The following is a 15,266-nucleotide window of genomic DNA, read 5'->3' as shown; positions in this document are numbered from 1 at the left end:
TGAATGATTTTTGAATAGATTAAAAAGGCAAAAAAAAAGTGAGACATTAATTACATGTTCATTTGCATCAAGATATCTGAAATCACGATTCAGCACAAAGCAACCTTAGGCACTGTTGTATTCAAGGGACTGGAGAAAATAGAAAGAGACATTTATTAAATAAACTAATCATGTCCTTTTTTTAAATCCAAAACTTGTCTTTTTAAATCAGTGCTTCATGATGTTTAAAGTTCATAGCACACACAGTTCCCTGGTCCAAGATTCGCAATGTTAGGTTAGGCGTGCTACAGACAGAGTACAATACACATCTTCCCTAGGTACCTCCAGAATGCCCTTGATCTTGACCGAGCACACTGCAATGTGTTTTTGTGACCTACCCTGTCATTACTGTCCATACACCTTCTCCAATGGAGATCAGTAAATTCCTGAGTGCTGATGCAAATAATGAAAAGAGTTCGGAGAACCTGTGCAGGACTAATTTTCATGGAGGGCATGTGGTATTGCAGTGAAAGCGGACAAAAATTTTGCAAAATTATATTGCTTCTAGCAGCACCTCAGAGATAAAAAAAAATTTTTGCATCTCTGCACCCACAAGCAGAATTCTGGTTTTCTCTGTATTTTGTGAATACAGCCGGGGAGCAAGATTTAGACAAGCTCGTTGGTGGATGGAATAGTGTTTAAGGACAAACCATCACAAGCATATCAACAAACTGAAAACATACAGAGTGCACACAAAATCTCTCTACACATTTCCCATTAATAATAAAAATACTGAAGAGTTTGTGGCCAGATAGCTACAAGTCTACATTGAATTATGTTGGATAAGGGGAAGTTACAGAGGCCCTGGTTGTCCTTGTGATTGCTTTAGAGTAATGTCTGTACCTCTGGGCTTATCCTATGGTTAAAGAACAAAGATTTATCATGCTAACTAACAATGCTGACTGGATTTGGTAAATGGGTAGAGTTTGCTCTACTGCTCTCTCATGGAGTCATCCAGCATGGAAACAGACCATTCTGTCCAACCTGCCCATGTCGACCACAATTCCAAATGAAATGTCCTACCTACCTGAACTTGGGCCCATATCCCTCCAAACATTTCTTATTCATGTACTTATGGAAATCTCTTTCAAATGTTAGAACTGTACCAGCATCCACCACTTCCTCTGGAAATTCATTACCCACATGGACCACTGTGTTTAAAAAAAGTTTCCCCTCATCTTTTTTTAAAATCTCTTTCTCCTCTCACCTAAAATGTATGCCCTTTAGTCTTGAAATCCCCCACCCTAGGGAAAACACGCTTGCCATTCATTTTATCTGTACCTGTCACAATCTTATAAACCATTACAAAGGTGACCCCGCAACCTCCTTCACTCCAATGATAAAAGTCCCAGTCTGTCCAGCCTCTCCTTATAACTCAAACCTTCCATTCGTGGCAACATCTTGTAAATCTTTTCTGAACCGTCTCAAGCTTAATAATATCCTTCCTATAACGGTAACCAGAACAGGCCTCACCAATGTCATGTACAACCTCGACATGATGTCTGAACTCCTGTACTCAAACACCTTCTTAACCACACTGTCTACCTGTGACGCAAACTTCAAAAGAATTATGTACCTGATGTGCCAGTTCTCTCCTTCACTACCATGTGGTCAAGAGCAGCCGTTGGATAGAAAACTATTGGAACAAGTGATTATTGCCCTCGGTCCAAGGCTGCAAGTGTAGTTGCCAGTCTGGGCCTCAATCCTGGAGATCTCTTCAAACCTGGAGCCCCCTGAACATCAAAAAGCACACTGGGTAATAGGGGTCAGATTTTAGTGAATTTGAGAACCACGAAACAGGACATACTTAGGGTAATTTAAAGGGGATCACACCTGCCAGCTAGAAACCTGCTCAGTGCCTTAAGTCACATTTGTCAGGGTGCCTCAAATGGCCAATAGAGGTTGAAATTGCACTGCCTGAAAGGCTATCAGACACCCACTGGCAGCTCTCCTTGCGCAACCTCCGCAGGAACGGTGATTGATACCAGAGGCTTAGACAAGGGTTGCAGCCCGCAGTTGAACGAGGGCAGAATAGGAGTGGCAAGAAAGAAGTCTTTAAGTGGGAGTCAGAAAATAGAGTGCAGGGCTACCTCAGCAGACTTGTGCTCTGAGACAAAAGGTGCCTTAATCAGATAACTGAGTCTCTTATATCAAAGGGAGGGCTACTCAGGGTCATAGAGTCAAACAGCACAGAAACAGACCCTTTCATCCAACTCGTCCATGCTGACCAGTTTCCTAAACTGAACTAGTCCCATATCTTTCTAAACCTTTCCTATCCATGTATTTACCACAAAAATGCTGCGCTACAGGGCTCTGCGCACAGCTGGTTAAACAGCTTTAACTGGCCACTTGTAGACCTGAATTAACATCCAGTGGAAAGGCTGCTCTGGGTGGAGGTGGAAATGCAGTAGAGTCCACTCCCAGATCCTCCTAGTCAATGAAATGTCCCTCTGCCTCGGGTGAGGAGTACGATTATTCAACTCCAACCATTATTTACCTCTCCTGCCCCCATTTTAAGTGATTCACACATGGTACAGACAGACTAGAACAATACCAAAGAGCTATTGACTGTGCACTATAATGTGCTAATTCTTACTGAAATACAATGAATTGGAACAGCAGAGATGTTGAACGTGTTTGCATATTCACATCAGTGTTCTTTATAAGAAAGGAAGGAAAGAAAGCTCTCAGTCATCGCTGTTACTGAGGCCTTCATTTCACTGATTAAAAATGTAGTTACAGGTACTTTTGTACTCAATGCAACAAGACAAATTTATGAAACTCAATAAAGGAAACCGACCAGGAAAATCTAGCTCCTATATTAAATAGCTTTTACTTTGTGATTTTACTTATGAAAGGTGAAACTTTTGTTAAAAAAAAAACAAATTTGAATTAGATTGTATATGCTTTCCCATAAATAGATTTTATTAATGTAGAATTTCAGATAATTGATGCTGGGATTAGAAATTCCATGGGGCCTCATCCACTTTCCTGTTGAAACTTAGTCAGAGATTGGTGCCATTACCCATTGGGTACCATCAGGATTACAGTAGTGGATCAAAATTTCTGGAAATGTTTCTCTAGATCCAGAAGTGCAATCACACACAACCAAATGACTTCTTCCACCATTAAATCACCATTTTCTGGGAACACTTTTCCCCCTATTGGCTCAAGTGAGGAAGCAGATGGGCTCATTAAAAAATATATATGGGTAACAAGTCAAGGCCAGTGGACCATAAGCATTCCCCTTAGTCCATTTGATCTGGTTCACTGGCAGTTGTGTTTCAAGCCAGGAATAAATGCAATCGGCTTTTGGCATAAAAACAGAAAGTATGGCAGAAACTCAGCATGCCTGGCAACATCTGTGGAGAGAAATTAGTGTTGAGAATCCAGTATGACTTATTTATCCTGAAGAAGAGTTAAGCTGGACTCAATTCTCACTGTTTCTGTTTTTCTCTCTCCACAGTAGCTGCCTGATAATTGATTGTCTCCAATACTTTGCAAATTCTCATTTCCTGCATCTGCCGTACTTTGCTTTTATTTCAGCTTTTGACATGTCTTGGTTCACATTTTTCAGTTCTATCTCTACCTCTACAGTAGGGGAGAAACAGAATGTTGTGATCATGATGCAAGAATATTACTTTTGGTCTTAGCCAACACTATGAGAATATACTTCAGTTCACTGCAAAATTTAAATCCCAAATCTCTACATTAAGGAATGTTGGTTCATCTTTGCAAGTTGAATGAAAAAAAATCTTTGACAGAGATTCTGAGCGGCATTGGAGACATCAGCTTGAAAATTAGACTCACTTGTTTACACCCAACTGGGGTAGCACTTATCTATTTTGTAGATATCACCTACATTCACACTAAAAATCAGTCCCCCCTCCTATTGCCAGACTCATCACAAAATTCACAAAGGTGGTTCTTTTGGCTTGTTAGGTCATGTTACTCCTTAGTTTTCCTCCAGATATTTTCATTTGTTTGCAGAAGGCACAGGGTGGCTGGCTTGTACTTAAAAGTCTCTGACTTACTGGTTAAAGAACCACATATTATAGCAACTGTTTAAAGGAAAAATAGAGATGGTCCTCCTTAAAGTGTTTTTTTAAAAAGAAACACAGGAAAAGAGACAGCTCCTGCCATGGGGACATCTGATGGCTTCTCCCAAACATGCATATTCCCAAGATATTCAACTACCTGGGAGACAGTTATTGGTAGGTGAGAATCTGTTGTCATTGATAACTGATCACCATACCACACACCAATCAGCTATATGTTGCCAGACTCCAATACTGCTTAAACAAGTAGCTGTGTAACAGTACTTAACATGAGTGTCAGGTTCCTTGTTCTTAACAAGTAAGCAATCCTTCAATTTTTAAAACTAGTTCTTTTCCTATTTCAGTCCACAACCAAAAATACAGAAAAATAATTTTAAATGGTCTTTTACATAGTATTGTTCTTCACAAACTTCTAACAATTTCATCTGAGCTGTGGGAATTAAATAATTTTAAATAACTTGAAGCCAATTAAATTAGCTCAAAGAGGAAATTGGTGACAATTCTATCAAACACCCAAAGGATCTCACCCACAATCATTTCAAGCCTGTTTTTAGTGTAAATCAGTGCTTCTGCAGCAGCTTGTAACCTATAACCACAAATTACAACACATTCAAACATATAATTATTTAAATGTCTGCATTTGTAATTAAGGCATACAGTACTTGGAACTTTTAGTTCTTCAGTTACTTTTTAAACAGTTCCCATTGATGCACACTCTATTAAGGAATTTGTGTTGAGGATTTAGTCAAATTTAAGGACTGTGCCCTAAACATTTTTAAAAAGTAGAACAAGTTGTGCAGCAGGGCTTCTCAAACCATAGCTCGGGTGTGATTCCGAAATCTGTAATGGGGGCCATGGAGTGCCACAGGGCTCAGGAAAACGGTTTCAGAAGGGCCAAACATCAGGGCCAGGCTTATTGGCTGAGCAGTCTGTCAGCCAGGACAGTCAGTACAAAGAAAAACAGCCAATCTCTGGTGCTGACCATCTCCCCTGACAAGCTATCAGCCAATGAATGTAATATTCAGCCCCAGATATTCAAAACTATTACCAATACTGCCTAACATTCTAGGGACTACCATTGATCAGAAAGTGAACTTGACTAGCGTTTTAAATACAGTGGTTACGAGGGCATATCAGAGGCTAGAAATACTGCTGTGAGTAACTCACTTCCTGATTGCCCAGAGCCTGTCTGCCTTCTATAAGGGCACAAGTCAGGGTTGTGATGGAATACCCCCAGTTGCCTGCATTACTGTAGCTTCAACAACACTCAAGAAGCTTCACGCCATCTAGGTAAACGTAGTTCACTATATTGGCACCACATCCTCTCTATATGATGCATTGCTGAAATTCATCGAGGCTCCTTTGACAGCACCTTCAGAACCCATAGGCATTTTCATCTAGAAGGACAGATGTATGGGAAACATAACCAGCTGCAAGAACCTCTCCAAGTCACTCCTCATCCTGGCTTGGATATAAAAACAGAAGTTGCTAGAAAGGCTCAGCAGGTCTGGCAGTATCTATGTGGAGAAATCAAGTTAATATTTCAGGTCTAGTGACCTTTCCTCAGAACTGGCTTGGATATATATTGCCTTCTGTGTCACTGCTTCAAATCCTGGAATTCGCTTTGTACTGGTACTGTTTATCTGTCTACTCCAAATGAACTACAGTGATTCAAGAATGCTCCTGACCACCACCTTTTCAAAGGCAATGAGGGATGGGCAATATATAATGGCCCAGTCAGCAATATCTTCATTCTGTGAATGAAGAAAGAAATAAATAAAAAGAGAGAGAGAGAGAAACTGCCTGCCCCCCTGCCCTGCCCTGCTCTCACAGTCCTGGCTTGGGATCCTGACTACTTCCAAATCATCCAAACGGTGTCATGGGAGAACAAGTTCAGGAAGCATTGCCCACAGTCACCACATGTGCAATATAGTTCTGCTGGCTGAAATGATACAAACTTTACAGCAAGTGGGAAAATCATTTGAACAAAATAGTATTAAAATACCAGAATTGCAGCCAGTGCGAAGGATTGCAGTAATGTTAAAGAGCTGTTGGCAGGCTCTTGGGCTGCAGGTTCAATTTAAGAAAGTAGACTATTCACTCATCTGTGCTCAATTACTAAATGATCCTATTGGCTGTTGGAGACTTTGATCCTGCATTCCTGCCCACAGTCCTTGTATAGCAGATATAGCCTAGTATTTTGCAGATAGACTTTATAAACAAAACACAACTCTAATTTATTTACTGCATGGATTCAAAGGCTAATGGTATAAAGGTCACTACCATCTGGGAGGCATTTGTTTAAATCTCTACACTGGATCATGGCAACAATTTGTAAATAATCAGAAAATACTGATCCATGTTAAAATTACAATCCTATTGCATTTTGATTTCATTTCTGCATAACAAATGAATATGGGGTTTTATATATAATACAGGACAAAAGTATAAGGGTTTTGAACTGACAGGAATGTTGTCATGGAAGGCGTAGTGTGATTATTTCTAGCTCAGCTGTCTGGATGGTTGATGTGCAATGCAGAGTGGTACCAACAGTGTGAGCTCTATTCTTGCATTGTCCACAAGAGCATTATCCTCCGGTACTTACGGAACAAACCCATAGAAGAAAACACTACACGACCAGACACGATAGCAACCATACCATATATCAAAGACATATCAGAGATAACCATCTGACTACTTAGACCCCTGGGAATCTTAGTGGCCCACAAACCAGAAAGCAGCTTCCCTCAGCTCCTCACAAAAGGTTAAAGACCTGACAGCCACATCCAATAGGTTGAACATTATCTGCAAGATACCCTCAAAGGCTGAAAAACACTACATCGGACAAACAGGAAGAAAACTGACCAAACAAGTGTGCAAACGCCAGTTTGCCACTGCCAGACACGACCAGTACTCTTTAATTTCCAACCACACAGACATCAAAGGACACAAATTCAACTGGGACAGGTGAAAGAAAGACACTCCAGAGAATTCCTTGAAGCCTGGCACTCCAAACGGAACTCAATCAATAGACACATTGAACTGGACCCCGTACACAAATCACTCAGATACAGAACTGCAAGTACCAGGGAACAGAGACATATAAATACCAGGCAAGACAGAGCACCTACACCTTATCAATGACACACTGATGATGTCACTTAGTGAGGCGATGAAACATTTGCAGAAACACATACCAGCCCAGCAAAAGAATCTATGACTTCAAAGCACCTATGGTTAATCATGGCTGATGTAATTTTGTTTTAAATAGAAAAACTAATGTCAGAGTATAGAAGTGGTAAAATCTACAATCAAACGTTTGGGGCTCGTTCAGATTATAATGAAAGGATAAAACAGTAACTGTCCTGGGCAATCAAATGTGCAAGAATGAATCACGGACATAACATAAATACAGTGTCACAACTGCTGCACTTGAATAGGATTGGGACACAAGACATTATGGGAAATATAATTCTTGAAGGATTTGAGCTCCAGAAAAAAAAGAAAAAAAATTCTGTAACACCTTTCACTATTTCATGATATGCAAAAGGTTTTTATAGTTAATTAAGTACTTTCTAGTATGGGAAGATCCCACAAACACAAGGAGGTATATGACCAGATCTTTATTGGGTGATTTTAGCTGCGGGATAAATGAGAGCCAAGATCAGGAGAGCTGGTCTACCCTTCTTTGAAGAGTCTATGAGATCTCTTACATCCGTTTAAGAGGGCAGATAGACCTCAGCTGTTCACCCTATATACAGAGTTAAAAATCACACAACACCCAGGTTATAGTCCAATAGGTTATTTGGAAATACTAGCTTTCAAGGCACTGCCTCTTCGTCAGGTGGTTGATGAAGGAGCAGTGCTCCAAAAGCTAGTGCTTCCAAATAAAGCTGTTGGACTATAACCTGGTGTTGTATGATTTGTAACTTTGTACAGCCCAGTCCAATACCAGCATCTCCAAATCATCACTCTATATACAAGCATAGTATTTACCACTGGTAACTGGAGCATTGACCGGATCAAGTGTGCTACAGGTCAGGCTGTGCCACCTTCCTAGCTGAAGGAAATGCACGAGAGAGGTGAAGGTAAGGGCAGAACTAAACAAACCATGGTTTTTTTTTAAATCAAGCAACAGTGAGAAAAAGTTGGATTTTATAAAATTTCAAGGACCTCCACAACAAAGTGCTTAATCTGATGTGATGGGTCTGGAAGAATGCATCTTAAACAAAGTCATTTCAAATTATCGGTGCCCCATTGTATTGTGCTGAGTGATGCAAAATCTGTGTTCAAGCTCAGTTGCAGCTTTTAGGCTGTATATAACAGTACTGACAGTGGCTGACCACAGAACGTTTCCCCTTAATGGCCTCCTACTATTTATCCATTATACCAGTGAAATCTAATTATTTCTCTTTACTCTATGTCAAACTTCAGAATTTTGCTGGGCTGGCACTGACGACTGATTTCATTAATTTTGATTACCTTTGTTGGGACTGACTCCATTTCACAAACAGAGCTAAAAGCTGCTTCAAAATCCCCAGCCGCACATTATATCAACACAGTTTCCTAAATTAATTTGTACACTGAGTAGCAAATAAAAAGTGCTGAACATTATTTTATTGACTAAGTACAGATGCAGGGAGAATAGTGCTCAGTGGATGAAATTGTTTAGAATGCAATGGGCTCGAGAGTCAATAGTTTAAATTAGTAGATCACGTAACAAGACAAGTGTGATTTGCCAAACCAAATATTCAAGACCCAGATGTAAACCTTACACAAAACTTTCAGCAGTGTTTTGCCTCTGTAAACAAAAAAAAGGTTCCAGTGATCTTAGTGAACAGCAAGATTTCTTTTGTTTTCAAATTTCTACTTCTCTGTCTTGAAAGTTTCCTTTTCCCTACTGAAAGTATATCATTCCAGAAGAACATGGGGAATGCATTCGAGATTAAATTCCAATTCATGGTGAATATAAGCATAGTAATAAACTGTGTGGGCATCACTGCCAAGCTTAACTTAGTCCACATACAGATATATGTTTCTACATTTAATAGAACAGAAGCTAGTTTTTACCTCCGTAATACAGTAGTGCACTGTCCCAGCACAGATCAATGAATAGGATCAAATACTGAGCCACCTTGAAAGCCTGAACCTTGCACTGAATAAGCTTGCTGAACCACAAAGGAACTTTAGGTACATCATCTTCCAACAATGCATGCAGAGAGCTTATTTGCCATTCACTGACGGTCCTGTTTCTTCTGTTCTGGGAGATGCCTTCTATTTAACATTGCTTAGAGTTTAAATTTTTTTAAATTTTGAAACGTTGTGGAAAATGGTTTCACCATGTTTTCTGGAAATGCCTGGAGTGGTTTTCTCAAAAAAAAGAAATTGAAGATTCCCTGTGAACATTAAGAAAAATCTCCAAATAAAAAGTGGTTTTCTATAAATCACATGACTGACAATAAACACTGGCTTTGCTTAGATCCCCCAGGGCTGTTTTGAGTAGTGAGTGGCTTGAAAAGGTGCTTACTTTCTCTTATTCAGTTGGAGAAAGTCTTACTGTGAACAAGTTTTTCAGCTGATCCCTTATTTCTAAACAGAAAATCCTGACACTGAGTTGAGGGTGAAACCCATTTGTTCTTTTGAAATAGTGATTGAAGACACGGTCTCAAAAGTGTATTTCCTGAGCAAGCTAATGTCTGTAGAACTTTGGGGACAATGATATTAGTGACTTTTATCAAAAATATGTTCAGCTATTGCACATCCCTAATTGCCTGGAGGGCAGTTAAGAGTCAGCCACACTTCTGTGGGCTTGGAGTCACAACAGAGCAGGATAGACAACTCTGAGGTGGGGTTGCAAGGAGGTGGTGGGAGGTCTTGCGATAATCAATAATGGCTACATTGTTGCCATTAGGCTTGCTTTTTATTGCAGAATTTTTGTTTTATTTTTAAAATTAACTTCAAATTCCACCAGCCACTATGGTGAGATTTGAACTATATTCCCAGAACATTATTCTGAGGCATTGCCGCTATGCCATTGGCTTGACCACATGTGCCAGAGAATCAGAGCAGCAGACTTCTGACATGTAATCATTAGATTTCAAGAATGACCCATTGACCAAAGCCAAGCTGTAACTAAATAACCCCAAAATGCACACATAGGTACTTTCTTAGGGAAAGAAGAAATTTCTTGTTTTGCAAAGGCGTTTATACTTCTATGTTTCTGTCTCCTTTAATCAATGATTGCAAAAGCTTTGTTTTGATAATAAACCTGTAACTGCACTGAATTAGATCTTGTCATTTAAACCATGAATTTGAAATAGTATTTATTTCGAAAATGTATTTTTATTTGATATTGCGACCCATAAAATAGTGAAAATGGAGTGACAGTGCATTCTTTCGGTCTGTTATAACACAGAGGCAGATTTTTTAAAAAATAAATTAATGAAGGAATCATAAGCTGTTGTTTGATGTGGGTTATGAATGCGATAAGTAAGGTGGGAATGTGACGATGCAAAAAAATCCTTTAGGTCAAAAAATAAATAAATTTCCTTTGATGCTAGGAAATATTTGAACAATTGCTTTCAAAGTCACCACCCATGTAACAGATAACTATTAAACTTGCCAAGTACAGGAAATTTTTGTGCTGGGCACATTCTTCAAAGGCTATCATTTCAGTAAGAGGAGGAAATTATGGATTATTTGGACTGAGGAAGAATTATAGATTCAAACTTTTAAACTGTGTGAGAGAAACTCAGCAGATCTGGCAGCATATGTGGAGAGAGAAGCAGAGTTAACATTGAGTCCGCTGTGATTTCTTCAGAGCTGGAAAAGTGTTTTTCTTTAAATACTTTAGACAGAAGGGTAGGAGAGGAGAGTGGAACTGATTGTGAGGTTTCAGAGTGTAAAAGGGAATGCTGAAACATGAAATAGAGATGTAAAATAGTGTCTGCTTGGCTGAGCAATGGCAACAAGACATAGGACTGGGAGAGTTTAAAGTCAAGGTGGAGAGCAGAAATTCTTGAACTCTATATTGACTCCTGCAGGTGTAAAGTAACCAGGTGGAAGAGGAGTTGCTGTTCCTCCCATTTACATTGAGTTTCTCTGAGCTGCTACAATGGACAGAGGACAAATGTTAGTACGGGAGCAAGTTTCTTATCAAAATTACAAACACTAGGAGGCTGGGTTCATTTATACAGAGAGAGCAGAGGTGTTCCCCATAGTGGCCATCAGTTTGTGTTGGTCTCCCCCACGTAGAGGAGACCACATTGTGAACAGTAAACACAGTAGATAGATAGAAAATAGTACATGTAAATCATTGCTTCAACTAGGAGGTCTGTTTGGGTCTTTGGACAGTAAGGGGAGAGATTAAGTTAAAAGGAAGTTGAATTGCATGGGATGATACCGGAGGTTTGGGGGGGGGGTCCTTATTTGAGGAAAATGATCCATGTGGAATGCTGACAGTGGAGGGGAATAAAGATGTGTTGGGTGGTTGTATTCTGCTGGGAGGTAGCGAATGTGACAGAGAATGATGCTTTGAATATGGAGACATGTAACGTGGAGATTGAGGACAAGGAAAACTCTATCATTGCTCTGAGAGGGAGAAAGAAGAAGGGGTGAATATGTCTAGAGTTCAGTTGAGGTGGGGTGGGGGGGGGGAAAGAGGCTGGTGGGGACAAGTTGTATGGAGTGAAGAAGGGCTTTATTATGGGAGTCATTCAGTTTATAGTAGATTTTGGTGGACAACTTACATCCAGAAATGAAAAACAGCAAGTTCAAGGAAGGAAAGATAGATCAGATGAGAGAGAGGGATGGAAAACTGGTGATTACATTTTCTCCAATTCCAGACAAGAGCAGAAAGAAGCACCATTGACATCATTTATGTATCAGGGAAGGAGTTGTAGATGCATCCCACTCCCCCTCCTCAGAATAGAACTGGAATAAGGAATGTTTCACATACCTTTCAAAAGGTACAGCCATAACTACACCTGACATGGCGGAAGTGAGGCAATATAAAATGTAACAAATCACACAAAGTGAGGATGAGCTCAACCAAGCAAAGAACAAGTGGTGTTGGATGCGCAGGAAGAAGTGGAGAGCTTTCAAACCATCATAAATCGGGGATGGAAGAGAAGAAGATATTCAAATAATGACCTTCTGCAGCTTTGTAAGGTGCTTAAGATATCCAAGGGGAATTTCCAGAGTTCTTTCTGGAAAACATTAAGATCATTTTTTTTTTGCCTCTTTAGAATAGTTTGCAAGGTAGGAAACTACCTACCTTGAACAAGAGAGTTGAGATAGGAAAAAATTGGTTCTGATTGGCAAGAACAGACTGAAAATGGAGCAACTAGAACAGTCTGTTGTGGATTTTGGGAAGGAGGTAGAAGTGGACTTCTCAAATTGTTCACAGTCAAGTTACTATTGTCTCAGAAACATTCGCCCAACTTTAGTGAAGTCAAGGTAAATTTTAGTTAATATTTTAATATAAACAAATGGACTTGGCTTATTGCATCAGATAAAACAGCAAAATAAATGTTTTAACATTGTGAGCACTAATAACAGCCAACTGTCCAAGAGTTGAATCATGCAATACTCAATTATGAACATTTCTATTGGCAATTAGAATAATGAATTTCAAAAGGATTCACAACTAATTTTCTGTAACGTTTGAGTGCCAGGCTCTTGTTTGGAGTCCAGATTGGATAGAATTGATTAGTTAGATTACAGCTTGTATTTTCCCTTGCACACATTTCCATTTTCCGTTGAAGAAACAAATAAAAAATTAGGAAAACAATTTCAACCAGGATGTAATATGGCCTCTTTTTCCAATAGGTATAATGTGATTTTCTCAGCCTGCGATTGAGGAAGAATATGAAGAGGTCCAGAACATCTACACCTTTGTTAATTTAACAAAGGCATCACAATCTATGAACCACAGTGGGAGATTTTTTAAAGTTTAGATAAGATGGCAGTTCGGTGAATATTAAAATGTCTATAATGTTCAAGTTAATTGACCCAGGATCCATTTGTGGAGTTCTGAGGAAAGGTCACTGGACCTGAAACATTAACTCTCTCTCTACAGATGCTGCCAGACATGCTGAGCTTTTCCAAAAATTTCTGTTTTTGTTCCTTTTTATTTATTACCAGTTTAGTCACCAAAAAGGAATCAAATTTAGTTGTTCCAACATTGTTCAACATGCTGTGTACTGTAATAGTGTGGACAAAGCTGTACAGTCATCAGTTTCTTCACGGTTTGATAGCTATGTACAAAACAAGAATGTTGCAGATCATATTTATAACTTATGTTTTTAATCCGAGATTGTTCAAGAATAACTAGCCTCAATGATGGATGCTTTGTGAGCAAAATAGGCAGGTAACAGCTGAATACCTTCATCCTTTCAAATGTTCAAAAGAAGATGTAGAGGAAAAAATATGGCAGCTACAGATTAGATGATCTGATACAGAGGAAAGGAATTGAACAAGTAGATTCATTTAAAAAGAAAGCCAGCACAAATTTGTTACAAGGTAAGAAGTGTGATTAATTTAACATTTTTGATCTTATGACAGAGTTGATAAGAGCAAAATGGATGGAAACAATAGTTTACTTGTTGTTACTTAAACAGCTTGTTTACTGGACTAGAGAAAGGCGTTTTACAGGTATTGAAACTAGGGCCACTACTTTCCTGGTTCAATTTCATGTCCGAGACTTGGGTCTACCACAAGGCATAATTTAAAAATGTGCAGAGGACTTCAAAACCATATTGTGAACTGTGGACAGGAAAGTGATACACATCCAGAGGACAGATAGGCTTGTGAAATGGATTGACTGAAGCAATTTAATGCCATGAATTGCGAAATGATATATTTTCATGAGAAGAAAAACAAAGAGAAAATACAAAATAAAGGGCACGTTTCTAAAGGGGTGCAAGAATAAATGACACGTGGGGATATATATAACAAAAGATGGCAGGGATGTTGAAAAAATGATTAAAATAAAAAGGATACAAGACCCACACCGTATCCTGGACTTCATAAACAGAGGCATAGGAGTGCAAGGCAAGGAAGTTGACAAGAATCTTTATAAAACACTGATTAAGCCTCAACTGAACTATTACGCCCAATACTGAGCACTACCTTTCATTTGAATGCTTTAAAGGAGGGAAAGATTGATGAAAATAATTTGTGGAATGATGGTTCTCATTTACACCAGTAGATTGGAGAAGCTGAAGTGTTTGCCTTCTGAAAGGTTAACTTGAAATTTTACAGATGTTCAAAATCATGAGGGGTTTTGACAAAGGAGATTGGGAAAAACTACTTTGACAGAAAAAGGTCAGGAACTCAACACTGATTCAATGTGAATGAAAGCAATAACTTCAGATTCTGGAAATCTGAAACTAAAAAAAAAATGCTGGAGAAATTCAGCAGGTCTTGCAACATCTCTAGAAAGAGAAACCAATGTTGTGAAGAATCACATCAAACTAAACATTAACTGTGTGTGTCTGTCTCTCTCCACTGATTTAAGGTGACTAGGAGAAGAATCAACATTAAAGTATGGATTTTTTTTAATGCAATGAGCGGTTAGACTTGGAAACCAGTTGCTCAATTAGAGAATTGCCACAGCAAATGTCCACAATGAGCTGAAGTCTGGAAATGGCAGCAGACAAGGCTAAATAAATGCTATGAAGATACTATTATAGTATATTAATATGTTCAGTGTAACTTTAGCACCTGAGTGCACAAAGGCATGCCTGATGATAAAACAGTATGTCTGCCAAGTCACTTAAAATCCATTTTAGGTAGAGAGACCTAGCTGCCAAGCACATGACATGATATTAATGAGAAATCAGAGTTGACATTTCAGGTCCGGTGACTGTTCCTCAGAATAGTTCTGAGGAAAAGTCACTGGACCCGAAACGTTAACTCTGATTTCTCTGCACAGATGCTGCTAGACATGCTGAGCATTTCCAGTTCTTTTGGTTTTTTGGACATTGATGAAAACCCTCTTACCTGCCTCACTTGGCTTTGTGAAGTTACATGTCCATCCAACATCAGCTCAACTCCCATCCACACGCAAGACCAAGGCATAGCTATTGATGCAGGAACACTCTTAAATGCTTGGATTTAAAACATTTTCTAACTAACATTCCTGTAATAAGAGAATCTAATTAAAAC

At 39.1% G+C, this 15,266-nt stretch overlaps 1 protein-coding gene across 2 annotated transcripts in view; it reads left to right on the top strand.

The window, feature by feature from the left end:
* The window catches only part of dacha (dachshund a), a 403,352-nt gene that overhangs the window by 380,644 nt on the left and 7,442 nt on the right, over positions 1-15,266 (top strand). Inside the window, exon 11 of one of the 2 annotated variants that reach the window (XR_011964100.1) lies at positions 12,927-13,619. The exons of the other annotated variant lie outside the window; for it this stretch is intronic. The gene's annotated coding sequence lies outside the window, so the exon portion shown is untranslated. The remainder of the gene's footprint in view (positions 1-12,926; positions 13,620-15,266) is intronic. 2 annotated transcript variants of the gene reach the window in all.

This window comes from Chiloscyllium punctatum, chromosome 25 (assembly GCF_047496795.1).
Source record: "Chiloscyllium punctatum isolate Juve2018m chromosome 25, sChiPun1.3, whole genome shotgun sequence".
Classification (NCBI taxonomy): Eukaryota; Metazoa; Chordata; class Chondrichthyes; order Orectolobiformes; family Hemiscylliidae; genus Chiloscyllium; species Chiloscyllium punctatum.
This window is presented reverse-complemented; position numbering and strand designations above follow the sequence as displayed.